A 26,502-nucleotide genomic window follows, 5' to 3' on the forward strand; every position below is an offset into this window, starting at 1 on the left:
AGTAGCCTTAAACTAAGGAGTAGAACTGTCCCTGGAGGTTTCTTGCAGTGTAACTGTGGATGGGCATCGAACACCTGTCTTTCTCCAGTGAAGCAGCTGGTAGTTACAAGCTAATGACCTAACTTCTAGCAGCTCAATGTGCTACCACTGCTCCATCTTCCAAGGTAGATTTGTTTCCTCTTCTTGCTGTCTGTAGAATATGCTGTATTCTGCATCAGTACCACAAAATTCAACATTTGGCCACCATTTCAACTCTTGGACCTGCTCCACCATCCCGAACACTTCCTCCAGACCTGCACGTAGTGGACTCTTAAGTTCACTTTGTTGCTGTGAACAAGTGTCTGGGATCATTTGTCACTGTTTCAGTCACAGACAGAGACCACATTGATTCAGGAACCACCAAGTTTATTCGGCAAGCAGGAGAAAAGGAAACAGTGGGGTTTGTTATGGGTTTGAAAATCAAGCACCTTGAAGTAGACTCAAACTGGCAACCTTTTTTTTAAATTTATTTTTTTAACAATTTATTGGGGCTCATACAATTCTTATCACAGTTCATACATATACATACATCAATTGTATAAAGCACATCCATACATTCCCTGCCCCAATCATTCTCAAGGCATTTGCTCTCCACTTAAGACCCTTGCATCAGGTCCTCTTTTTTTTCCCCCTCTCTCCCCATTCCCCCCTCCCTCATGTGCCCTTGGTAATTTATACATCGTTATTTTGTCATATCTTGCCCTATCCGGAGTCTCCCTTCCCCCGTTCTCTGCTGTCCCTCTCCCAGGGAAGAGGCCACATGTGGATCCTTGTAATCAGTTCCCCCTTTCCAACCCACTCACCCTCCACTCTCCCAGCTTCGTCCCTCACACCCTTGGTCCTGAAGGTATCATCCACCCTGGATTCCCTGTACCTCCAGCCCTCATATGTACCAGTGTACAGCCTCTGTCCTATCCAGCCCTGCAAGGTAGAATTCGGATCATGGTAGTTGGGGGGAGGAAGCATCCAGGATCTGGGAGAAAGCTGTGTTCTTCATCGATACTACCTCACACCCTAATTAACCCATCTCCTCTCCTAAACCCCTCTATGAGGGGATCGCCATTGGCCGACACTTGGGCCTTGGGTCTCCACTCTGCACTTCCCCCTTCATTTAATATGATATATATATATATACATATACACATACATACACACACTTATATCTTTTTTTTTTTTTGCATGATGCCTTATACCTGGTCCCTTGGGCACCTCGTGATCGCACTGGCCGGTGTGTTCTTCCATGTGGGCTTATTGGCTTCTGAGCTAGATGGCCGCTTGTTCACCTTCAAGCCTTTAAGACCCCAACACTATCTCTTTTGATAGCCGGGCACCATCAGCTTTCTTCACCACATTTGCTTATGCACCCATTTGTCTTCAGCGATCCTATCATGGAGGTGTGCAGTCAATGATATGATTTTTTGTTCTTTGATGCCTGGTAACTGATCCCTTTGGGACCACTCGATCACACAGGCTGGTGTGTTCTTCCATGTGGACTTTGTTGCTTCTGAGCTAGATGGCCGCTTGTTTATCTTCAAGCCTTTAAGACCCCAGTCACTATCTCTTTTGATAGCCGGGCACCATCAGCTTTCTTCACCACATTTACTTGTTCACCCACTTTGGCTCCAGCCGTTGTGTCGGGAGAGTGAGCATCATAGAGTTCCAATTTAATAAAAGAAAGTATTCATGCATTGAGGGAGTGTTTGAGTAGAGGCCCAAGGTCCTTCCGCCACCTTAATACTTGACCTATAAATATAGACACATAGATCTATTTCCCCATCCTCCTATATATATTTGCATGTACATGTCTTTGTCTAGACCTCCATGAATGCCCTTTGACTCCTAGCTCTTTCCTCCATCTCCCTTGACTTTCCTCCTGCCCTACTACCATGCTTCATCGCCACCTGGGCTAGAGTATACCTCTTCTCTAAGCAACCTTACCCTTGATCATTTCCCACCAGGCCTGCCACTCCCCCCTCTCTACCATTTGGGGTCCCATGTTTTTCCCTTGTCCCTGTGTTTGTTAACACCACTTCCTTACCCCCCCCTGCCTCCCCCACCCCAAGTCCCCCCGGAACTGTCGGTCCCATTGTTTTTCCTCCAGATAGTTCATCCAGCCTGTCCTATTCAGACAGACCTGTGGAGTCACTAACATGCACGAAAACAAGACAGAGGAAAACAAAGCAACAGTATACAACCAGACAACAAAACAACAAAAACAAACCACTGACAAAGAACAGAACAAAACAGTTCACAAGAGAAAAGCTTGTAGTTAGTTCAGGGATCGTTTGCTGGCCCTTAGGAGCGTTTTCCAGTCCAGTCTGTTGGGGCACCACGCCCTGGCCCCAAAGTCCACTTTCAGCATTCCCTGGGGACCTTGCCACTCCATTCCCTTGCTGTTCCGCTGCACTCCCCCAGTGGATTTGCCTCGGTGTGGTGGGATCAGGTCAGGTGCAATTCCCACACTGTGTCTCCGGTGCTGTCCCCTGTATCGCCCTTAGTCACTGAGGGGCATCATGTCTCATAGTAGGGCCAGCCATGTTGTTCTCTCTGTGGACTGGCTGCTCTACTCAGGAACATCATCATCATGGCCTGGTGGGCCAGGCTGTGCTCCACTCTCTCCTCCTGCCCCTTCATCTTCTCCCGTGTGCTCTGATCAGATATGTCCATCTCCCAGAGCTGCAGAGTCAATGTCGTCCTTTGGAACAAATTCTTTTCGGAGGAGGGGCAGGAATCCACTTAATTTATGGTGCTGGCAACCTTTTGAGTAGCAGCTGTGGTAGTTACACGATTTCATGTCAACTTGATAAAAGACTGAAGAACTGAAGTCTAGCCTATCAATCAGCCAAGGTCCATCTAACATCGGCAATGATATCCCTTGTTCCACATTCACTTCTGAATCTAGCCCAAGCCTCTGGAAGCTCCCTGTCAATGCACTGCTGCAACTGTTATTGGATCTTCAGCAAAATTTTACTTGCATGTGATGGAGGACTTGAGTCTGACTTTAAGAGAAAAGGTGCCGGCTGCCCTCCAGTGACAAGGCTTCTTCTGGTGCTTCGCTCCCAAGCAGACCTTGCTTCGAATCGCACAAGTTCACGACTCCAATCCCTCTGAGCAGCAGGGAGTTTCAGACGCTCTGAGACTGTGTAGGGCACAGGCACAGCAATGGCCCAGAATCTGACCCCAAGCAGGTAGAAGAGTTCAAGACTGCCTTCTAGAGAGATGACGGGGATGAAGCCATCGAAGCCTAAGAGCTGGGCCAGGCATTGCGGGCGCTGGGCAAGATTCTCACCGGGGAGGAGTTGAAGGCTGTGATCGCCAGGGCGCACAAGGATGGCGATGGCCGCATCAGCTTCCAAGAGTTCCTGGAAATAATAGCCCCATATGTGAAGGACATGGGAGCAGCAAGCAAATGCTACAGTTGGTCTTCCGAGAGTTCAACCTGGACAGCGACGGCCAAATCACTGTGGCCGAGCTCAAGGTGGTGATGAGCAAGATAGGGGCCAAGGTCTCCGAAGAGGAGCTGGACCAGATGATCGCGGAGGCCAAAGAGGACCAGGACAGGCAGGTGAACTTCGAGGAGTTCAAGCACTTACTCTCTAAAAAGTGAGCAGCCCTGCGCCCAGGGTCCTGATCTCCATCTGCTTGTAGCCTGCATGCTTGTGCACTGTCAGGGCCCCTGCTTTTGCGGTGTGATGATAAAGGGGACAGTTTGGTCAGTGCCTGGGACATTAGCTCACGAGTAGGAAAGACCTGGTGCTCTTGGCTCTGGACTCATCCAATGCCAAGGCTACTGTCCAGCGGCGCCCCGCTCTGCCCCCATGAGACCTTGGACAAAAGGCAGCCCTCCCTGAGCTTGAACCTCCCTGCAGAGAAATGGGGGCACGCCCTACCTTACAGGGCTATTGTGAGGAGTCCCAAGTCGATGTGATGGCCTCAATAAAAAGCTAAGCACTAAAAAAAAAAAAAAGAGAATATGAAAAAATGACTAGTGAAGTTCAAAGATTATAGCATTGAGGATTGATTATAGCATTGTAAAATGAAAAAAAATCCCCACAAATGATTTAATAAGCAACAACACTCAAACAATTTGAGCATAATTTTTAAAAAAGATTTATATTTTACGTGGATCCATAATGGATATCCTTGGAAGAAGCTGTCACGAGATCAAAATACATTGTATTTCACAATCTTCTGCAAAGGACCTACTTAACGTTGTGAAATCAAAGATGTCACTTTGGTACTGTGGTAAGCTTGGCGCAAACCATGATATACATTCATCATCCCATATACATTTTTCGCTGACTGTACATTTTTTTAGTTATGTATATTGTTTTTATTGATTGAATTGGTTGATACATAATTATATTTATATGGTTATATATGGTAGGTGATTAAATATATAAATATACAGTTCAAAGGGTTTCATAGAGTATAAATCTTTTTTAAAATCATTTTTGGGTCTTTTTTTAAAATTAAGGGCTCATACAACTCATCACAATCCATGCATACATCAACTGTGTAAAGCACATCTGTACATTCTTTGTCCTCATCATTTTCAATGCATTTGCTCTCCACTTAAGCCCTTTGCATCAGGTCTTCTTTTTTTTCCCCTCCCTCCTCGCTCCCCTTCCCTCATGAGCCCTTGATAATTTAAAAATTATTTTGTCATATTATTGGGAGCTCATATAACTTATCACAATCCATACATACATCAATTGTGTAAAGCACATTTGTACATTCATTGCCCTCATCATTCTCCAAATATTTGTTCTCCACTTAAGACCTTGGTATCAGCTCCTCACTTACCCCCTCCCTTCCTGTTCCCCTCTCCCTCATGAACCCTTGATAATTTATAAATTATTATTTTGTCATGTTTTACACTGTGATGTTTTCCTTCACCCACTTTTCTGTTGTCCATCTCCCAGGGAGGAAGTTATATGTAGATCCTTGTAATCAGTTCCCCCTTTCTACCCACCTTCCCTCCACCCTCCGGTTTGCCACTTTCTCCACTAGTCCTGAAGGCTTCATCTGTCCTGGATTCCCTGTGTTTCCAGTTCCTATCTGTCCCAGTGTACATCCTCTGGTCTAGCTGGATTTGTAAGGTAGAATTGGGATCATGATAGTGTGAGGGAGGAAGCATTTAGGAACTAGAGGAAAGTTGTATGTTTCGTTGTTGCTACCCTGCACCCTGCCTGGCTCCTCTGCTCCCAGGACCCTTCTGGAGGAGGGTGTCCTGGTGCCTACAGATGGGCTTTGGATTTCCACTCTGCACTCCCCTATTCACAATGGTAAGATTTTTTGTACTTTGATGCCTGGTACCTGATCCTTTCAACACCTCATGATCACACAGGCTGGTGTGCTTTTTCCATGTGGGCTTTGTTGCTTCTGAGCTAGATGGCCGCTTGTTTACCTTCAAGCCTTTACGACCCCAGATAGCTGGACATCATCAGCTTTCTTCACCACATTTGTTTATGCACACATTTGTCTTTAGCGATCATGTTGGGAAGGTGTGCATGATGGAATGCCAATTTAATAGAACAAAGTGTTCTTGCATTGAGTAAGTACTTGAGTGGAGATTCAATGTCCATCTGCTGCCTTAATACTAAACCTATAAATATCTGCATATAGATCTATTTCCCCATCATCCTACATAAATATATTTGCATATGTACATGTCTGTATTTAGACCTCTATAAATGCCCTTTGCCTTCTAGCTCTTTCCTCTATTTCCTTTTACTTTCCTCTTGTCCCACTATCATGCTCAGCCTTCATTTGGGTTTCAGTAATTCCTCTCAGTTACATTGCCCTTGTTGAATCCCTACCAGGCCTCTCACACTCTCCTTGCCACTAACTTTGGATCACTTGTTGCTCCCTTGTCCCTGGGTTGGTCAGCACCACCTCCTTTCCCCCACCTCCCCCTCTCCCATGTCCCGCTGGAACCATCGGTCCATTTGTTTTTCCTCCAGGCTGTTCATCCAGCCTATCTTAACTAGATAGACCTGCAGAGATAATAATATGCACACAAAAACAAAGCATAGCAAGACAAGGCGAGAAAAGGAAACACAACAACAGCAGCAACAAAGAAAACCAATGACCATAAATAAATAAATAATTTTAAAAGAAAAGACTAAAAAGGAAAAAAGGAAAACCGCTTTCCCCTGGCCAGCAGCGCGGAGGTACAGGACGCCTGGAGGAGTTCGTCATAGCTCTGGCAGCCCCCCTCCAAATGTCCGGGAAGCTGAAAGTCACTGAATGGGCAGACACGGTCAAGGTGGCCGAGCATAAAGAGCTTGCTCCCTATTACGAGAACTGGTCCTACACGCGAGCTGCCTCCACAGCACAGCACCTGTACCTTGGGGTGGCGCTGGGGTCGGCTCCATGACGGAGATCCACTGGGGCGGCAGAGGAACGGAGTCATGCCCAGCTACGTCACACAGGGCTCCAAGAGCGTGACCCGCTGGGTCCTTCAAGCTCTGGAGGGGCTCCACGTGGTGGAGACGGACCAAGATGGTGGCCACAAACTGGCATCTCAGGGACAGAGTGATCTGGACAGAAACACTGCACAGCTGGCAGCTGCCAACAAGAAACATTAGAACAAATGATGCTCCGTTAATAAATTGCCTCATTCATAAAAAAAAAAAAAGAAAAGAAAAACTTGTAAATAGATCAAGGTCTGTTTTCTGAGCTCTAGGAGTGTCCTTCAGTCGAGTTCTATGGGGTGCCATGCTCTGGCCCCAAAGTCCATCTTTTGCACTCCCTCGGGAGCTCCCTGCTCTGCTCCCTTGTTGCTTTGTCGCACACCCTTAGTGTTTTGCCTCGGTGTCGCAGGGTCAGACCAGGTCAGTGTTGTCCCCCTTAGGACTATGGCTCAGAGAGGGACGTCGTGTCTCATAGTGGGATCAGCCATATGGTCCACTCTGTGGGTTCAGCCATATGGTCCACTCTGTGCATTGGCTGTTCGGAGCGGGAATATCGTCCTCCAGGCCTGGTGGGCCAGGATATGCTCCACTCTCTCTTACTCCCCCTTCATTTGCTCCCATGTGCTCTGATCAGACATGTCCCTCGCCCCTAGCTGCAGCTTCAGTGCCGGACTCTAAAGTAAATTCTTCTGGGTGGAGGGGCAGTTGTCCAAGTAGCTGGGATGGAGATCAAGCCCTCAGGTCCCTCCACTGGCTCCCCTCTCCATGCTGGCATGCTGCATTCGCACCCAGTAACACCGGATTTAAATCTGGTCCCTCTTTCCCTGTGGAGACACAAACAATGCCCCCCCTCCCTTGGGTGGGTTAGTGCCTTATTCCCCGGCTACACATTTCTATCCTCTTTTTTCCCCTTTCCTCCCTCACCGCTCCGTTTTAGTTGGGTACCACGTGTACCCCTGGATTTGGGTTTGTATACAGTAGCTTTTTCCCTGTGCCGCTTTTGTATTTCTTTTCTTTTAATATATTACCCCAGCAGACTCCTGTTGTACTTGTCCTTTTGTGCTTGTCTTACTTCATTTAACATAGTTTCCTCCATTTCTTCCCATGCGGTGATATGCTTCATGTGTTCATCCCTGCTTTTTAGGGATGCATTGTATGTACATATCACGGTTTTTTAGTCCATTCATCAGTTGATGGAAATTTGGGTTGTTTCCAACTCCTTGCAATTGTGAACTGTGCCACGATGAACACTGGAGCACAGAAGTCTGGCCATGGTTTGTTTCTTGCCTCTTCTGGGTATATACCCAGTAGGCATTGCTGGGTTGTATGGTAGCTCAATTTCCATCTGTTTTAGATATTGCCAAATCGATTTCCATAGTGGCTGTACATACCTACAGCAACACTTGTTGCTTTCTGAATTGGGCTATGTTTAAGGGTGTTAGGTGGTATCTCATAGTTCTTTTAATTTGCATTTCTCTTATGGCTAATTAATTATCAGGAATATTTTCTCATATGTTTACTGGCCATTCATATTTCAGACTCTGTGAAACTTCTTTTCAGGTCTTTGCCCATCTCCTCAGTGGGCAGTTAGTGTTTCTCTTATTGTAAGTTTGCAAACTATTGCAGATTTTAATAGTAAGGCCTTTGTGTGATGTGTCATTGCTAAAGATATTTTCCCAGTCAGTGGGCTCTCTTACTCTTGGTGAATTCTTTCGATGTACACAGGTGACTTATCTTCAGTATATCCCATTTGTCTCTTTGTGACTCCTCTGTATTTTTTTCCTTCCCTATTTCTGATAGCCTATGTAGTCCCTGTGTCAAGGTTCCCAGGTTTGTCCCAATTCCCTCATTAATGGCCCTAATTGTTGGGGTTTTATCTCATGGTTTGTGATCCACCTTGAGTTTATTCTTGTGCTTGGAGTGAGACGTAGAGCTTGTTTCACTTCTCCTACAATAAACTGGCCTATGGAATTTTTGAAAGGGTTCTATCTCTGAAAATAAAACGGAAATTTCTTTGTCTATTTTTGAGTTCTATGATGTTTACTTATAATGGCATAGTAGCAATAAAATCCCCGGATTTAAAAGAATTGTCTTTTATACTTCTTAACAAGTTGTTTACAAAAGGGATTGTGCTAATTTGTTTTTCTGTAAATCTTAGAGCATAAACTACAGTATAAACCCATTAAGCCTGGATAAAATGTAGTATCATCTGAAACTATGATGTTTCCCAGAACTTTAAGATACTTCTTCCCTTCATGAGATTGATAGAGTGAGTTATAAATAGAAATCACATGGAGCTTCTAGGCCAACAGCCACTTCTCTTCCAGGTATTTATTTCAATCCTGAATGCAGGAGTCTATTTTTGGCCCATGCTGTCTTGGTGGATGGCCATAGCTTTGAAGGAACTGGCTCAGATAACGATAAATATCGTCATGCCAAGAGCAGTTGCAGAGTACAATGTGAGTCCACTGAAGTAAGTTCAAACAGCAGAACGGGCACAATAGAAAAGACACACAACACATAATTCCTGGGCTGAGGACCAGAAATCCTGGCATGAGCCACACCCTAGCACTTGTGCTGAAAGACATTCCCTCACCCCACACCTTCCTGTCATATGCCTTTAAGGCCCACAGAGGAATGGGAAGAAAAATGACAGCAATGGCTGGGGGTTGGGGGAGTGGGGGTTGGTGTCAGAGCACGAACCAACCTGAGGAGAGGGTATTATTTATATTTCCACAGAAAAGGGGCAGTGAGAGTAAACCTCATTCCACTGTGCCAATCCTTGAGGGCAATGTTCCTGCTCGGAGCAGCTCATTACCAGAGATGACTACATGGCCACCTCAGACCAAGATGTGATGTGCTCTCCCTTGATGACAGCCCTGCAGATACAGCTCAGGGAGAGCAGCTAGTCTGATCTGCCCACATGGGGGCAAATCAAGGGGCAGCTCAACAGACCAGTGATGGGAGACAAGCCATGAGGAATCCTGATCATTGTTTTCTGACACAGGCGGTGGGAGGGTGGGGAAGCACTTGGAACCCCATCTGAACTGAGTGGGGATTACTCATAAAGGGGCCACACTGAAAGCCTAAAGGTGTAACTGTGGGGTGCGGTGGGGGAGCTGGAGACTGCTCCATCCTGAATGCACGAATAGCAAGGGAGCAATGGGGACTTTCCGGGTGCTTGCCTTTCGGGCATGAATGCTGAAGACTAAAAGGGTGTATGTATTGTTAGGTAAGCAGGACCTGGGATATATATAAAACTGAAAGAATTGCTGCCTGGATTATGGTTTATAACATGTCCTGCTCTCTATGTAATAGAGAGATATTCATCTACTCTGTGTCAGAATCCCTGTTAGACTTGTGACTATCTTTACTTTGTGTGTGTGCTTATCTATACAAGATAGGCAGGAAAGGCAATCTTACAGAAAAGGGAATGGACTGATGGCTGCTGAGGGGCATGGGAGGGGAGGAGGCAGGAGAAAGCAAGTGGTGAGCCACTAATGATGGGTACAGGAGAGCAGTAGGGTCCTAAAATTGTTGGCGAGGAGGGTGTAGTTTTGCAGGTTGTGTTTGATCAACCGAATTGTATCCTAGAGGAAAACATGAATAAACATCATAGTAAGGCAGGAAGGAAAAAAAGAAAAAGAGGAAAGAAGAAAAAATGTATATATACAAATACATAAATACATGTATTTGCATATATATGCAAATGCAACAAGGGAGCAGATGGACTTTGGGCCTCTACTTAAATCTTACCTCAGTACAAGAACGGTTTGTTCTGATCGTGTTTTTTATACTCACCTTCCCGACACAATCACTGAAGACAAAATGGGTGCATAAGCAAATGTGGTGAATAAAACTGATGGTTCCCAGCTATTAAAAGATACAGCATCTAGGGTCTTCAAGGCTTGTAATTAAAGAAGCAGTCATCTAGCAGGGAGGCAACAAAACACACATAGAAAAAGCATACCAACCTCTGTGGTCATGAGGTGTTGATAGGAAGAGGTATCATACCAAGCAACTAAATTGGTATGAAGGGGTGTGGATATAGTGGAGACCCCAGAACTACCTGTAAGATAATTGGTCAGTCCTTCTCAGGAGGGCTACACTGAAAGGATGATAAATTCAGGGTATAGTATCAGTATAGCACTGATGAACCATATAACTATCCTCTAGCTCTTTTTAAATATTTCCTCCCCTTACTATTATGATTTTTATTTGTTTAACCTCATTAAGCATGTTAGTTTACGTAGGTCCATTTGTATATATATGATCTTTTGATACATGAAAGCCAAGATAGATAACCCTTCAGAAACAGTAACGAGAGTAACAGTTCCCTGAAGGTATGGAAAGGGAGGCAGGTGGGATAGGGAGCTGATAGCATTGATAACTTTATAACTCCATTTAATGGGATCAAACAACAGAATTCTATATGAATGGATATATTGAATGTGTAACATGTGACCAAAAAAAGGGTTCCTGGGGGAATGTGGGGTGGGGTGGTGGCAAGAGGATAAAGGGAACATCTAACAGGAGTTAAAAACAAACAAACAAGGAGTTCAGAAGAAAGAACATGTTTTGAAACTGATTGCGGTAGCAATTATACAACACTGCTTGATGTGACTGAACTGTGGAATTTTATGATACCTGTAAGAACTCCCAATACAATGATTAAAAAAGGAACAGGCAAAAAAAGCCCAAAATTACTCATAAAATAGAAGAGGGAATTCTTGTTTCATATCAGTACTTGGATACCTACCCACTAGTCCTTAAGAATAGTTATAAAATCCCAGAATAATTTCTCCCAATCAGGGTGGAGAGAGGATATAATGCAGTTCCTCCAAAATATTGGAATGGTTGTCTTTGATATGTTAATGAGGCAGGATTAGTTTAGGGACCATCTGCTTTCAGATACAAAAGAAATTCAGCTAATAAGTCGCGTGCAGATGAGGGAAGAGTGATGCCAACACAGGTGGAGATCACTAGAGAGCAGAAGTTCAAAGAGACAAGGATCATTTTCCAGAAGTAGCCGAGTGAGAAAGTCTTCGGCCAGGGCTGGTACCCTGAAGTGGGTTCACTAGGGGCCTAGACGAGGAGAAAAGACGTTTCTGGTACTCACTGCCACTTGATTGTGGCATTCCTGTTAGAGTAGAACTACATCATTCATTTTGTCTCATGTTGGACTTGGCCTGTGTCATGCCATCCTGAAAGAGAGGCATAAAAGCCTGTCTTTGGGCTGTGCATTCCTGCACACTACAGCCCAACATTAAAACAAAAAAATTAAATAGGACTCCTGACACTGGAGGTTACTTGTTCTCAACCACGTAGGAGTCTTCCCCAAACACCTTCAAGGTTCGTCTGGAATTCCAGCTTTGGCTCACTGCAGCAGACATCTTTGAAGACAACACCTGGCGAACACAGTCAGTTTTGCTTTATCTGCACAGGGTATCCGCTTTACCTGAGCCTTCTAGGCAGTTCTCACGCTCAGCTCTTTCTTTCCCTGACAAGTCCCAGTGTCCTCTGAGGCAGGGATGCCTGCCTGGAAAAATTGAGAGACCCTCAGCAGAGTCTCACCTTGGAGTCAGGTGTCTGTGTCCTAAGGTCTGTGCAGCCACCTCAGGGCAGGAAGGCAATGGGCGGGGCACGCTGGTCTGTAACCTGCAGTTGTATTTCTTACTGCTGCATCTAAGACTCCAACCACAGAGAAGAGAAGCCCCAGTACCTGTTTGTGCTGCCTGGGCCTTCACCAGCCAAGGTCCTGAAGGTGAGGCTGCTGATTGGGATCAAGTTGCCGCAGGGACGGATCTGGGGCAGAGGACCCTACAGGCTAGTTCTGTTCCATTCAGACTGTAGGCTAGCAAAGGGTGAGGCGGTTCTGGCACCCCGGGAGGCTCAATGACATGGGACCTGGGCACAGCACAAGGTTCCAGTCACAGGTGCTCTGAATTTGAGTCAGGTCACACTGGGAAGGTCCGCCGGCATCGGGAACGCTGGAAACCTCAGTATGAAGATGGAGCGAATGGTTCTTTCCCACTTTCCTGGGGAAGGATTTCAGGAAGGCTTCAGTGGGAGAAGGTGGTTGAAGAAATTATCTTTGAACTGTTACAACAAAAAACAAAAAAGCAAAAGACTCATTGCTATCGAGTCAATGATGATTCATCGCCACTCCTGTGGGTTCCTAAGACGGTAGATGATTTCCATTCCTATAGCACTTGTCCTGTGCTATTCGTGTGATGGGTGACTCCAACGCCTCCATCACTGATGAGACCATGGTATGGTCTTTCTCCATCCAGTTCCTGAGTCTACATCCAGGGCCTTGGCATAAATAACCCTTTGCAGCTGAGTCCATTCTGGCTCATAGCCGCCCTGGAGGACCAGATAGAACAGCTCATAGGGTTTCCAATGCTGTAAATATCTCTGGAGACAGACTGCCACATCTTTCCTCTGTGTGTGGGGGGGGTGGGGGGACGGGGTGGGCAGTCATGGTGGTTTACAACAGCTGACCCTTTAGTTAGCAGTCTAGCTCCTAACCACCAATCTACATCTTTGCACAAATATTTGAGAAGATAATTTAAATGTTTCCTCTCCACCCCAGGGGCTGGAACTTTTCAGGAGGAAGTAAGATGGCTGTTGAAAATGATTGGCTAATCAGACACTCATTTCTTTTCCCTTCTTAGCTCTTTGGAACATGAACCCTTCCCTCTTACTGGCTGCCCTGTGCTTGGGAATAGGCTTGCCTACTCCAATCCTTGACCGAGGGTTAGATGCACACTGGGATGTCTGGAAGGGACTATACAAGACAACATATGGCAAGGTTGGTATCATCTGAAACTGCCCAAAGGGCCCTCGGAGGGAATGGGCCATGCTGGTTGGGGGCTGGGAGCGAGACAGGTTCCAGAGGCCAGCACTTACCAAGGCTTTACCTGATGGTGCCCATTCCTGAATGTGCAGTGGTTGGCACACACCTCTGCTATGTCAGAAAGGGAGGAGAGCTCCCAGAGCCATGGAGCAGTCATGGGCCATGGTTTACTTCCATCTAATGCATCACTTGGTGGGAGGGGATGGGATTTCACTATAAGTAATGACAAGTAAACATGGCTGTCTCCAGAGGAGTGATGGCTGGAGGAGAGCAATCTGGGAGAAAAATCTGAACAGGATTGAACAGCACAATCAACACTACAGCAACAGGAAGCGTGGGTTCACCTTGGCCATGAACGCTTTGGGTGACATGGTGAGTGTAGTAACTATGAATTCTGTAGCTCTTTATATTTCCTCTCTAACTATTTAAACAAACTGCTCTCTCTTTCAAGTTTTCATTTACTTTTCTTTGAAGACTAATGAAGAATTCAGGAAGGTGATGAATTGCTTACAAATCCAGAAATATCATAAAAGCTTTCTCTGAGCTTCTCTCTGCTGATATCACAAAGTCAGAAAGGCTATGGAACCCCTGCGAAGAATCAGGTATGCCGTGATTCTGATGTATCTTGATTGAAATCCAAAGCAGAGCAGACCCACTCTCTTTGAGAAAAGACCAATGCCTGAGACCCTATAGGCTGCAACAGGTCTGTTCCACAGGGGCTCATAGACAGCATATCTCTTCAGAAGAAGACAACTCAGCTTTCCCTCAGTAGTGGCTAGTGGGGTTTGCAGCTCACTTTTCAGTTAAGGGTGCCATAACTAGTGCCCAGTATCACCAGAACTAAAGAATTGATCTCTCAAGGCGGGTGGGAGCAGAGACCCCAATCCTATCTGCAGGCAACAGATCCTCCCCTCAAGAAAGTGATGAGTCAACCACGGTACAGTACCACACCACTTAAACACATAATATTCCTCTGGTTCCTTGAGGCTTCCTCACCCACCCACCCACCCACCCCCTACTATCATGTCCCCAATCCTGTCTTGCAGTTCTGGCTAGACCGGATCATGTACAGATAATAGCTCACAACACACAAAATCCAGGTCAGATAAACCTCTCAGGAACAGAAATGGAAGAAGCGATACCAGGAAAATAGTATGAAGACAGGTGTAGTGGGGAGGAAGGGAAAACTGATTGCAAAGATCAGTGCATACTACCCCTTCCCTGCCTCATGGGGATGAACAACAAAAACCTGGGTGAAAGGAGACAGCAATTGGTGTGAGATATGAAAATAAGAATAATTTTTTAAAGTTCATAAAGCAAAAAAAATGCTGAAAAACTCGGCTTACACTCAAGTTTATACAGTACTGTCAATTTTGCTATGTAAGAGTATGTATTACATATTAGAGATTCACAGTGATTCTGCTATTGGAGTTACATGCTAAAGGGTCATGATGTCAATGATTTACTTAGAAACAGCTCAGCCAAAATATATGCACACACACAAATTTTTGCAGAAGGTTAACAATTACTGCACCTAGTTGGTGGGTCCACAGGTCTTCATTCTTTCTATTTTCTATTATATTTGAAGTATTTTTGGTAAAATAATTACAAAGCTGTCATTGGACAATTTATATACCCAACAGTAAATCATTATATTCCTAGTTATCACTAAAAAAACACAATAATTTATAATTTATCAAGGGGTCATGGGGGAGGGTGGAAGAAACTGATACCAAGGGCTCAAATATAAAGTTAATGTTTAGAAAATGAAGGTAATATATGTACAAATATGCTTGATACAAACAATGCATGGGTTATTATAAGAGCTGTGAGAGCCCCCAATAAAATGATCTTTAAAAAGAAAAAGAATTGATCTCTTTGCCACTCAGTGGAGAGATATACAATTTGATTTTTTTTAGATAATGATGAGATTTATGTATTGTTGTCAATCTTTCTGTTTGTCTCACAAACTGACAACTTTTTTTAAAAAATCATTTCATTGGGGGCTCGTACAACTCTTATCATAATCCATCCATCCATACATGTGTCAGGCACATTTGGACATTTGTTGCCCTCATCATTCTCAAAACGTTTGCTTTCTACTTAAACCCTTGGTATCAGCTCCTCATTTTTCCCCTCCCTCCCTCCCTCTCCCCCTCATGAACCCTTGATAATTTATAAATTATTATTATTATTTCGTCATGTCTTACACTGTCCGATGTCTCCCATCACCCACTTTTCTGTTATCCATCACTCTGGGAGATGGTTATATATAGATCCTTGTAATTGGTTTCCCCTTTCTATTCCACCTTCCCTTCACCCTCCTGATATCACCAATCTCACCACTGGTCCTGAAGGGTTCATCTGTCCTGGATTCCCTATGTTTCCAGTTCCTATCTTTACCAGTGTACATGCTCTAGTCTAGGTAGATTTTTAAGGTAGAATTGGGATCATGAGCATGGATGGAGGAGGAATTTTTAAGACCTAGAGGAAAGTTGTATGTTTCATCATTGCTCCCCTGCACCATGATTGGCTCATCTTCTCCCTGCAAGCTTTCTGTAAAGGGATGTCCAGTTGTCTACAGATGAGCTTTGGGTTCCCACTCTCCACAGCCCCTCATACTCAATGTTATGATTTTTTTGTTCTTTGATGCCTGATATCTGATCCCTTTGACACCTCGTGATCACACAAACGTGTTTGTTTCTTCCATGTGGGCATTGTTGCTTCTCTGGCAGATGGCCACTTGTTTATCTTCAAGCCTTTAAGACCCCAGATGTTATATCTTTTTTTAAATAGTTTTATTAGGGGTTCATACAACTCTTATCACAATCCATACATACATCAATTGTGTAAAGCATATTGTACATTCATTTCCCTCATCATTCTCAAAACATTTGCTCTCCACTTAAGCCCCTGGTATCAGCTCCCTTTTTCCCCTCCCTCCCCGCTCCCTCATGAACCCTTGATAATTTATAAATGATTATTTTGTCTTATCTTGCCCTGTCTGACGTCTCCCTTCACCCATTTTCTGTTGTCTGCCCCCCAGCTGGTCCTGAAGTGATCATCCACCCTGGATTCCCGTGTTTCCGGTTCCCATCTGTACCAGTGTACATCCTCTCATCAAGTCAGCCTTGCAAGATAGAATTGGGATCATGATATTGGGGGTTTGGGAGGAAGCATTTAGGAACTAGAGAAAAGTTGTATTTTTCATTGTTGCTACATCGCACCCTGACTGGCTCGTCTCCTCCCTGAGACCCTTCTGTAAGGGGATGTCCAGAGGCCTACAAATGGGCTTTGGGTCTCCACTCTGCACTGCCTGCCTCATTCACTATGGTAATATTTTTTGTTCTGATGATGCTGGATACCTGATCCCTTCGACACCTCGTGATCGCACAGACTGGTGTGCTTCTTCGATGTGGGCTTTGTTGCTTTTGAGCTAGATGGCCACTTGTTTACCTTCAAGTCTTTAAGACTCCAGATGCTATATCTTTTGATAGCCAGACACCACCAGCTTTCTTTGCCACATTTGCTTATGCAACCATTTATCTTCAGCGATTCTATCATGGAGGTGAGCACACAACGATATGATTTTTTTGTTCTTTGATGCCTCATAACTGATCTCTTTGGCACCTCGTGATCACACAGGCTGATGTGCTTCTTCCATGTGGGCTTTGTTGCTTCTGAGCTAGAAGGCCACTTGTTTACCTTCAAGACTTTAAGACCCCAGATGCTATATATTTTCATAGCCGGGCACCATCAGCTTTCTTTACCACATTTGCTTATGTACCCACTTTGTATTCAGTGATCGTGTTGAGAAGGTGAGCATCATGGGGTGCCAGTTTAATAGACAAAGTGTTCTTGCATTGAGGAAGTACTTGAGTGGAGGTCCAATGTCAATCTAAGACCTTCATACTAAACCCATAAATATATGCACATAGATCTATTTTACCATCCTATATAAGTATATTTACATATGCACATTCCTGCATTTAGACCTCTATAAATGCCCTTTGCCTCCTAGTTCTTTCCTCTGTTTCCTTTTACTTTCCTCTTGTCCCATTATCATTCACAGCCTTCATTTGGGTTTCAGTAATTCATCTCAGTTACATTGCCCTTGATCAAGCCCTACCAGGTCTCTTACACCCCCGTCGTCACTGATTTTGGATCACTTGTTCCCTTGTCCCTGGGTTTGTTAATACCACTTCCTTTCCCCCACCTCCCCCTCGTCCAAGTCCCCTGAAACCGTCGGTCTCGTTATTTTCTCCTCTGAATTATTTATCCAGCCTATCTTATCTAGACAGACCTGCAGAGAAAATAATATGCACAAAAACAAGACAGAGCAAAACAACAAAAAACGATGACCATAAAAAGAGAAAAGCCTGTAAATAGTTTAAGGCCTGTCTCTTGACCTTTAGGAGTGTTTCCTGGTCGAGTCTGATGGAGTGCCACACCCTGGCCCTAAAGTCTATTTTTGGTACTCCCTCAGGACTTCCTTGCTCTGCTCCCGTTGCTGTTCTGTTGCATGCCCTTAGTGTTTTCCTCGTTGTGGTGAGGTCAGATCAGGTGTAACTCCCACACTGTGTCCCCAGTGTTGTCTCCTGTAGGACTATGGGTCAGTGAGGGATATCGTGTCTTGCAGTGGGGCCAGTCATGTGGTCTTCTCTGTGGATTGGCTGCTCTGAGAGGGAATATCATCCTCCAGGTCTGGTGGGCCAGGATGTGCTCTGCTCAGCTCCCGTGTGCTCTGATCAGACATGTCCCTCTCCTGGAGCTGCAGCTTCAGTGCTGTCCTCTGAAGTAAATTCTTCTGGGGGGTGGGGAGGGGTGGACAGCCGTGTCATGTACAAACTGACAACTCTTAAAATTACCTTTTCAGGCTCAGTGTGGTTCTTGTTGGGCTTTTAGTGCAACTGGTGCCCTTGAAGGACAGATGTTCCGGAAAACTGGCAAACTTGTTTCTCTCAGTGAGCAGAACCTGGTGGACTGCTCCCGGCCTGAAGGCAATGAGGGCTGCAATGGGGGCCTCATGAATAATGCCTTCCAGTACATTAAGGACAATGGAGGCCTGGATTCAGAGGAATCATATCTGTATGTTGGAATGGAGCTTCTTAGCTGGTTGTCATTTCAGCGCTGTGGCAATGTGAACACTTTCAAGACTGACACACATGATTGCACATCCCCATTTCACATGGTAGAATATATCTGCACTTCTCAGAACTGTCGCTATTCATTAGCAGTGCTTACAAAATTTTCTGAATAGACAGTTAACATAGAGCCAGTCATTCTCTTATGTAACACGGAGAAAAATATTCTCCACAATGAGAACAAAAGCAATATTTCGTGGTCTGGTGGGGCCTAGGTGACACATAACACCCCTTTCACTAAACTCCTTTCTGTGGCAATTTCATGGGGGAAATAACGGGTGATTTTTTTTTCCAATTTCAATCAGCCGAAGGCATTTCATTTCTTAGAATACTTGACACCAACGTTGACTCTGAAATCACTAAATTGCAAACAGCTGGACCTTGAGGTTATAGACACATCTTCACACAGAGATGGGTGGTGGTAATTACATCTCTTTCCTGTTTACCTCTAAAATGACACAAAGGATTGTCGCTAGAATTCTCATTATTCTGCTGCCAATGATACTGGTTTTGTGGACGTCCCTAAAGGGGAGAAGAAATTGATGGAGGCAGTTGCATAGGTGGGTCCCATCTCTGTTGCTATTGATGCAAGTCTGACATCCTTCCAGTTCTACAAATCCAGTAGTCAGTTTTCTTTCCATTGCAGAAGTGAGGAAGGAAGTTTGGAGAACAATTCTTATGTACCAGTGTGGCTCTTTGGCATGCAGAATTCGATGTCGAATTTTGAGTCAGTACATGCCACGTTTGTATCTGATGTTTTCATTTAGAATTACTTTAAGCATATTCCCATGATCATAAGTTCTTTGAAATGTCTACATAATCCATCGTATAAGTCTCTTTCTGTCTAGTCAACTCTACCTCAGAGTAATGCCTTGCTCCACTTTTTACGGCTGGCTTTTCAGAGAAGATCGTCAGCAGATCATCCCAAGGTGCCGCTCAGTAGTTGTTCCCATTCGGGAACTCCATTTAATGTGATGAATATAAAGGTTCTTTTATTTTTCCTATAGTTGCTCAGCCTATACAATTTTACAAGAAAGTTTTACTTCTGTAAATAAAACTGAAAATCCCTTGGCTAAAATATGTTTGTATTCTGTTTCCTTAGAAAGGCATATTAACAAAATTTTAGAGCATATTAACATTCAAATTTCAAAGTTTTAAAAAGGATCTTTTATACATGTTAAGTTATTTCCACAAGGGATCATACTAATATGTCTTTTGGCCAATCTTAGGCATAAATCCTCAGTATCTTGACAGAATACACTTCATCTGATTTCCTGAAGTGTAAGATGCTTCTCTTACTGTGGCTGTTGGAACAAGTTAATGCTATGAACCACTTGAAGCTTCTTACTCAGCCATTCATTTCTTTCATAGGCTTTTTTTTTTTTTCAATCCCAAATGCACCAGCGAGAATCTGAACCATGGTGTTCTGGGGGTTGGCCATGGCTTTGAAGGAACAAATTCAAGTAACAATAAATATTGGCTTGTCAAGAACAGGTAAGTTTAAAAAAATCAAATATTATACATTGAAATTAAAAAGGAAAACAGTACTTGGATATTGGTCAACAATCCTTTAAGAATAGGTCTTCACTTTGTTCTAATAATCTGGAACTCTTTGATACCTTCCCAACATGATCACTGAAAGCATAATGGATGCATAAGCAAATGTGGTAAAGAAAGTGGATGGTGGCTGCTACCACCATCTAGCAGGGAAGCAAATAATCCCACGTGGAAGAAGCACACCAGCCTGTGTGATCATGAGGTGTATCAAAAGATCCCCAAACAAATAATTATATCAATGTGAATGAGGGGGGTTGGAGTGGAGACCAATAGCCCATATGTAGACAATTGGACATCCCCCCACAGAAGGGTTACAAGGAATGGACAATTCAACCAGGACACAGTTTAATTTTGACAAAACACACATCATTCCTCTAGTTTCTGAATGCTTCCTCCTCCCCCCGTTCCCCTACATGACCCAGTTCTACTGTACAAATCTGGCTAATGTACACATTGATACTGATAAGAACTCTGGTACAGATAAGAACACATGGAATTCACAGGACAGATAAAACCCTCAGGAACAGTAGTGGGAAAAGTGATATCATAAGGGTAGGGGATGGTGGGGGCAGGGTGGGGGAAAGGGGGAGAAAGGGGGAAGATTAGATATATAGCCCACCCAAGGGGGACAAATAACAGAAATGTGGATGAAGGGGGACAATGGACAGTGTAAGACACGAAATAACAATAATATATAAATGAGCAAGGATTCAGGAGGGTAGGAAGGTGAGGGAGGGAGGAGGAAAGAGAGCTGATACCAAGGACTTAAGTAGAAAGAAAATGTTTTGGCATGCTGATGGCAACGTATGTGCAAGTGTGCTTAATACAATTGAATGATGGATTGTCATAAGATCTATAAAAGAAAAACAAACAAACAAAAAAGAACAGTTCTAAAATCCCAGAAATATTTCTACCACTTAGGGTGTTTTGAAGGGACTGAATTCTGTCCCCCAAAATATGTGTTGTACTTATTAAAACTCTATATCTGTGGTTATAATCTCCTTTGGGAATTTGTTGTCTTTATTATGTACCGTATATAATTGTATATAAGCCGAGTTTTTCAGCACATTTTAAATGCAGTTTTGTGGTAAAATTAGGTGCCTCAGCTGATATTAGGGTCGGCTTATACTCGAGTATATATGAGTAAGGTAGAGCCGTGTTTCCCAGAGTGGGTGATAACACCCCCAGAGGATGCTGGAATGATCCAGGAGGGCTACAAAAACAGGCACATACTTTATCCTGGATTCTGTAGTTTATTACAAAAGTTTTCATTGTAAGAGGGACACTCAGTAATTATTTATTTTGAAAAGGGGAACAGTAGACCAAATAAGTTTGGGACTCTATGCTATAGGGTGATACTGTTAGTCCATTTCTTTCTTTCTTTTTAAAATAATTTTATTGGGACTCTTACAGTTTTTTTAAATTAATAAATCATTTTATTGGGGTTCATACAACTCTTATCAAAATCCATACATACATTAATTGAGTAAAGCACCCTTATATATTCGTTGCCCTCGTCATTCTCAAAATTCGCCTTCCACTTGGGTTCCTGGAATCAGCTCATTTTCCTTTTTTTCCCTCTCTCCTCCCTCCCCCTCCCCTGTGAACCCTTAATAGTTTATAAATTATTATTTTATCTTATCTTACACTGCCTGGTGTCTCCCCTCACCTACCTTCCCGTTGCCCATCCCCCAGAGAGGAGGTTACACATAGATCGCGAGATCAATTCTCCCTTTCTACACCCCCTTCCCTCCTGGTGTCGCCACTCTCACTATTGGTCCTGAGGGGTTCATCCGTCCTAGATTCCCTGTATTTGCAGATCCCTACTGCACTGCTGTACATCCTCTGGTCTAACTAGGTCCGCAAGGCAGAACTGGGATCATGATAATTGGGTGGTGGGGTGGGAGGAAGCATTTAAGAACTAGAGGAAGGTTGTGAGTTTCATTGTTGCTACACTGAACCCTGAGTGACTCATCTCCTCCCCACTACCCCTCTTCAAGGGATGTCCAGCTGTTTATAGATGGGCATTGGGTCCCCATCATGCACTCCCCTCATTCACGATGATATGATTTTATTAACCCCCCACCTTTGTTGTTTGAAACCTGGTCCCCTTGGCCCTTCATGATCACACATGTTGGTGTGCTGCTACCATGTGGGCTTTGTTGCTTCTCGGCTAGATGGCCGCTTGTTTACTTTCAAGCCTTTAAGTCCCTGGACACTATATCTCTCAATAGCCAGGCACCATCAGCCTTCTTCACCACACTTGCTAATGCGCACATTCGTCTTCAGCATTTATGTGAAGAAGGTGGTCACACAATGATAGTTTTTGTTCCTTGGTGTCTGCTGCCTGGTCCGTTCAACACCTTGTATTCACTTAGGCTGTGTGCTTCTCTGTGGCCTTTGTTGGCTTTTTTGCTTCTGAGCTAGATGGCTGCTTGTTTGGCTTCAAGCCTTTAAGACCCCAGATGCTATATCTTTTTGATAGCCGGGCACCATCAGCTTTCTTCACTACATTTGCTTATACACACGTGTATCTTCAGTGATCATGTCGGGAAGGTGGGTATCATGAAATGATCGTTATTTGGGCAAGGTGCCATTGTATTGACAAAGAGTGCGTGAGGAGGCCCAACGTCCACCTGCTACCCTACTACTAACCCTATAAATATATGCACATAGGACTATTTTCCCATAATCATAAATATATTTACATATGTACATGTTTGTATTAAGGCTTCTATGTATGCCCTTTGCCTCCTACTCCTTTCCTCTATTTCCTTACGCTTTCCTCCTGTCCCACTACCGTGTTCAGCTTTCATTCTGCTTTCATTAATTCCTCTCAGTTACCTCTCCCTGGGTCACTCCCTACCAGTCCTCCCTTCCCCTCCCTGGCACTGGTTTTGAACCACTTGATTTTACCTTGTCCCTGTGTTGGCCAACACTCCTCCCTTCCCCTATCTCTTACTCTCTCATGTCACTCTGGGACCGTTGGTCCCATTATTTTTCTTCTCTCATTGTTTGTCCAGCCTATCTTATCTAGGTGGCCCTGCTGATATAGTAAAATGTGCATACAAATGCAGATGGCTTTGACAGCACCCAAGTGGCACATAAGAACATGGCTTCGACAGCAGCAACACCAGCACGCTGATAGACAAAAAAAGCCACTGACATACAAAATTTACAAGAAAAAAGAAAACAAAAGTACAGTAAAAAAAAATTCTATTAGTAGTTCGAAGTCTGTTTGTTGGCCTTTAGGAGTGTTTTCCGGATGAGTCTGGTGGGGTGCCACGTCCTGGCCCCAAATTCCATCCTTTATACTCTCTCGGAATCTCCTTGCTCTGCTTCCCCTGCTGCTCCACTGCACAACCCCAGTGTTTGCCTCAGTGTGGTGGGGTCAGCTCAGTTGCACATCCCGCACTGTGTCTCAAGTAATATCCCATGTAGGGCTATGGGTCGGTGCAGGATGTCACATCTCGCCGTGTGGCCAGCTGTATGGTCCTCTCTGTACGATGGGCCCTTCGAGCCGGGAGCTTGGTGGGCCCAGGTGTGCTCCACTCCATTCTTCCTCCTTCATTTGTTTCAGTTTCTTTCTGGGTGTGGTGTGGTGGGTCAGTTCCTTTCCCACACCAGACAATCTATTTTCATTTTCTGTGGTACTCCCTTCAATTGTGGGGGTCTGGCTAATTCTGGATGGGGTCAGCATATGGTACAGTCTCTTTGTGGATTCCTCCATCTTTACGTTGCCCTCCTAGTTTGGTGTGTCATGGTGGGGTCCGTATGCATGTTCCAGTTCTGTGGGGACACACCAATACTCTCCCCTTGGTGGGTTAGTGCCCTGTTCCTCCTATACCATCCACTCAGTTTCTCCCCATCCCGCTTCTCCCTCTCCCTGCCCCACTTCCCTTTCTTTATGCTGGGCTCTCATGTACCTCCCTAGGTGTGGCCTGCCCTCCCTCCAACAATCTATGCTTCCACCTGTTTATTGGGAGATAGATGTTTATTCCTCTATTCCTGGCATGCTGATTGTACTTACCTCAGGGGACTCGTGTTATACCTGTCCTTTTGAGTCTGGCTTACCTCACTTAACATAATTCCTTCCAGTTCTTCCCATGAAATGTGTTTCATGTGCTCATCCGTGCTTTTCAGTGCTGCATAGTACTCCATTGTGTGTATGTGCCAAAGTTTACTAATCCGTTCATCTATCAATGGAAACTTAGGCTGTTTCCAAGTCTCTGCGATTGTGAATTCTGTCACAATAAACACTGGAGCTCAGATGACTGGTCGTGTTTTATTTGCTGCTTCCACCAGGTATATGCCCAGTGGGGGGATGGCTGGATAATAAGGTAGATCAATTTCCATTTTCTTTAAGTATCTCCAGATTGCTTTCCACAGTGGCTGTACAAATCTACACGACCACCAGCAGTGGAGGAGGGTTCCTACTTCACCACAGCCCCTCCAACACTTGCTCTCTGATTTGCTGATCTGGGCTAGCCTCAGGCATGTCATGGTTGCTTATATTTGCATTTCTCTTATGGCTAGGGACTTCGAACACTTTCTCATATGCTTATTGGCCATGTGGGTCTCCTAACCTAGTGAAAGTTCTTTTCAGTTCTTTTGCCCACTTCCTTAGGGGGTTAACTGTTTTCCTCTTTTTGCGGGACACGGTGGTATTATAGATTTTAGTAACGAGCCCTTTGTCTGATGTGTCATTACTAAAAATCCTCTCCCAGTCTGTGGGTTGCCTTGTCACCCTCTTGGCGAAGTCTTTCAAGGTGCACAGGTGCTTTTTTCTTATTAAATCCCATTTGTCGATTTCCAGTTCACCTGTGAGTGTCCCCTTCCCTATTGCAGTGAGCCTATGAGCTCCCTGGGCCAGTGCTCTGAGGTTAGTCCCAATTCCCTCCTTGATGATCCTGATGGTTTTTTAAAAAACATTTTAATAGGGGCTCATAGAACTCTTATCACCATCCATGCATATACATACATCAATTGTATAAAGCATATCTGTACATTCTTTGCCCTAATCATTTTCTTTCTTTTTTTTCTTGTTTTACATTTTATTAGGGGCTCATACAACTCTTATCTCAATTCACACATATACATACATCAATTGTATAAAGCACATCCGTACATTCTTTGTCCTAATCACTCTTAAAGCATTTGCTCTGCACTTAAGCCCTCTGCATCAGGTCCTCTTTTTTTTCCCCTCTTTCCCTGCTCTCCCCTCCCTCATGAGCCCTTGATAATCCACAGATTGTTATTTTGTCATATCTTTCCCTATCTGGAGTCTCCCTTCCTCCTCTTCTCTGCCATCCATCTCCCAGGGAGATGTATGTAGTGTGGATCCTTTTAATCAGTTCCCCCTTTCCAACGCACTCACCCTCCACTCTCCCAGCCTCGCCCCTCACACCCCTGCTCCTGAAGGTATCATCCACCCTGGATTCCCTGTGCCTCCAGTTCCCATATGCACCAGTGTACAATCTCTGCCCTATCCAGTCCTGCAAGGTGGAATTGATCCCACCACACCAAGGCAAAGCACTGGGGGAGTGCAGCGGAACAGCAAGGGAATGGAGTGGCAAGGTCCCCAGGGAATGCTGAAAGTGGACTTTGGGGCCAGGGCGTGGTGCCCCAATAGACTGGACTGGAAAACGCTCCTAAGGGCCAGCAAATGATCCTTGAATGAACTACAGGCTTTTCTTTTGTGAAGTGTTTTGTTCTTTGTCAGTGGTTTGTTTTTGTTGTTTTGTTGTCTGGTTGTATACTGTTGCTTTGTTTTCCTCTGTCTTGTTTTCGTGCATGTTAGTGTCTCCACAGGTCTGTCTGAATAGGACAGGCTGGATGAGCTATCTGGAGGAAAAACAACGAGACTGACAGTTCCGTGGGGACTTGGGGTGGGGGAGGGGAAGGGGGGGTAAGGAAGTGGTGTTAACAAACACAGGGACAAGGGAACAACATGGTACCCAAAATAGTAGAGAGGAGGGAGTGGCAGGCCTGGTGGGGAATGATCAAGGGTAAGGTTATGTAGAGAAGAGGTATAGCTGTAGCCCAGGTGGGGACGGAGCATGGTAGTGGGGCAGGAGGAAAGTCAAGGGAGAAGGAGGAAGGAGCTGGGAGTCAAGCGGCATTTATGGAGGTCTAGACAAAGACATGTACATGCAAATATATATATGAGGATGGGGAAATAGATCTAATTGTCTACATTTATAGGTTTAGTATTAAGGTGGTGGAAGGACCTTGGGCCTCTACTCAAGCACTCCCTCAATGCATGAATACTTTCTTTTATTAAATTTGCACTCTATGATGCTCACTCTCCCAACACAACTGCTGAAGCCAAAGCGGGTGAACAAGTAAATGTGGTGAAGAAAGCTGATGGTGCCCAGCTATCAAAAGAGATAGTGACTTGGGTCTTAAAGGCTTGAACATAAACAAGCGGCCATCTAGCTCAGAAGCAACAAAGCCCACATGGAAGAACACACCAACCCGTGTG

General features: G+C 44.6%; 2 pseudogenes; both read left to right on the top strand.

Moving 5' to 3' along the window:
- Positions 1 to 3,448: 3,448 nt before the first annotated feature.
- On the top strand, positions 3,449 to 6,632 carry LOC142449209 (small ribosomal subunit protein eS19 pseudogene; annotated as a pseudogene).
- A 6,514-nt stretch (positions 6,633 to 13,146) lies between these two features.
- The window catches only part of LOC142449210 (procathepsin L-like), a 51,230-nt pseudogene continuing 37,874 nt past the window's right edge, over positions 13,147 to 26,502 (top strand).

This window comes from Tenrec ecaudatus, chromosome 5, assembly GCF_050624435.1.
Source record: "Tenrec ecaudatus isolate mTenEca1 chromosome 5, mTenEca1.hap1, whole genome shotgun sequence".
NCBI classification, from domain to species: Eukaryota; Metazoa; Chordata; class Mammalia; order Afrosoricida; family Tenrecidae; genus Tenrec; species Tenrec ecaudatus.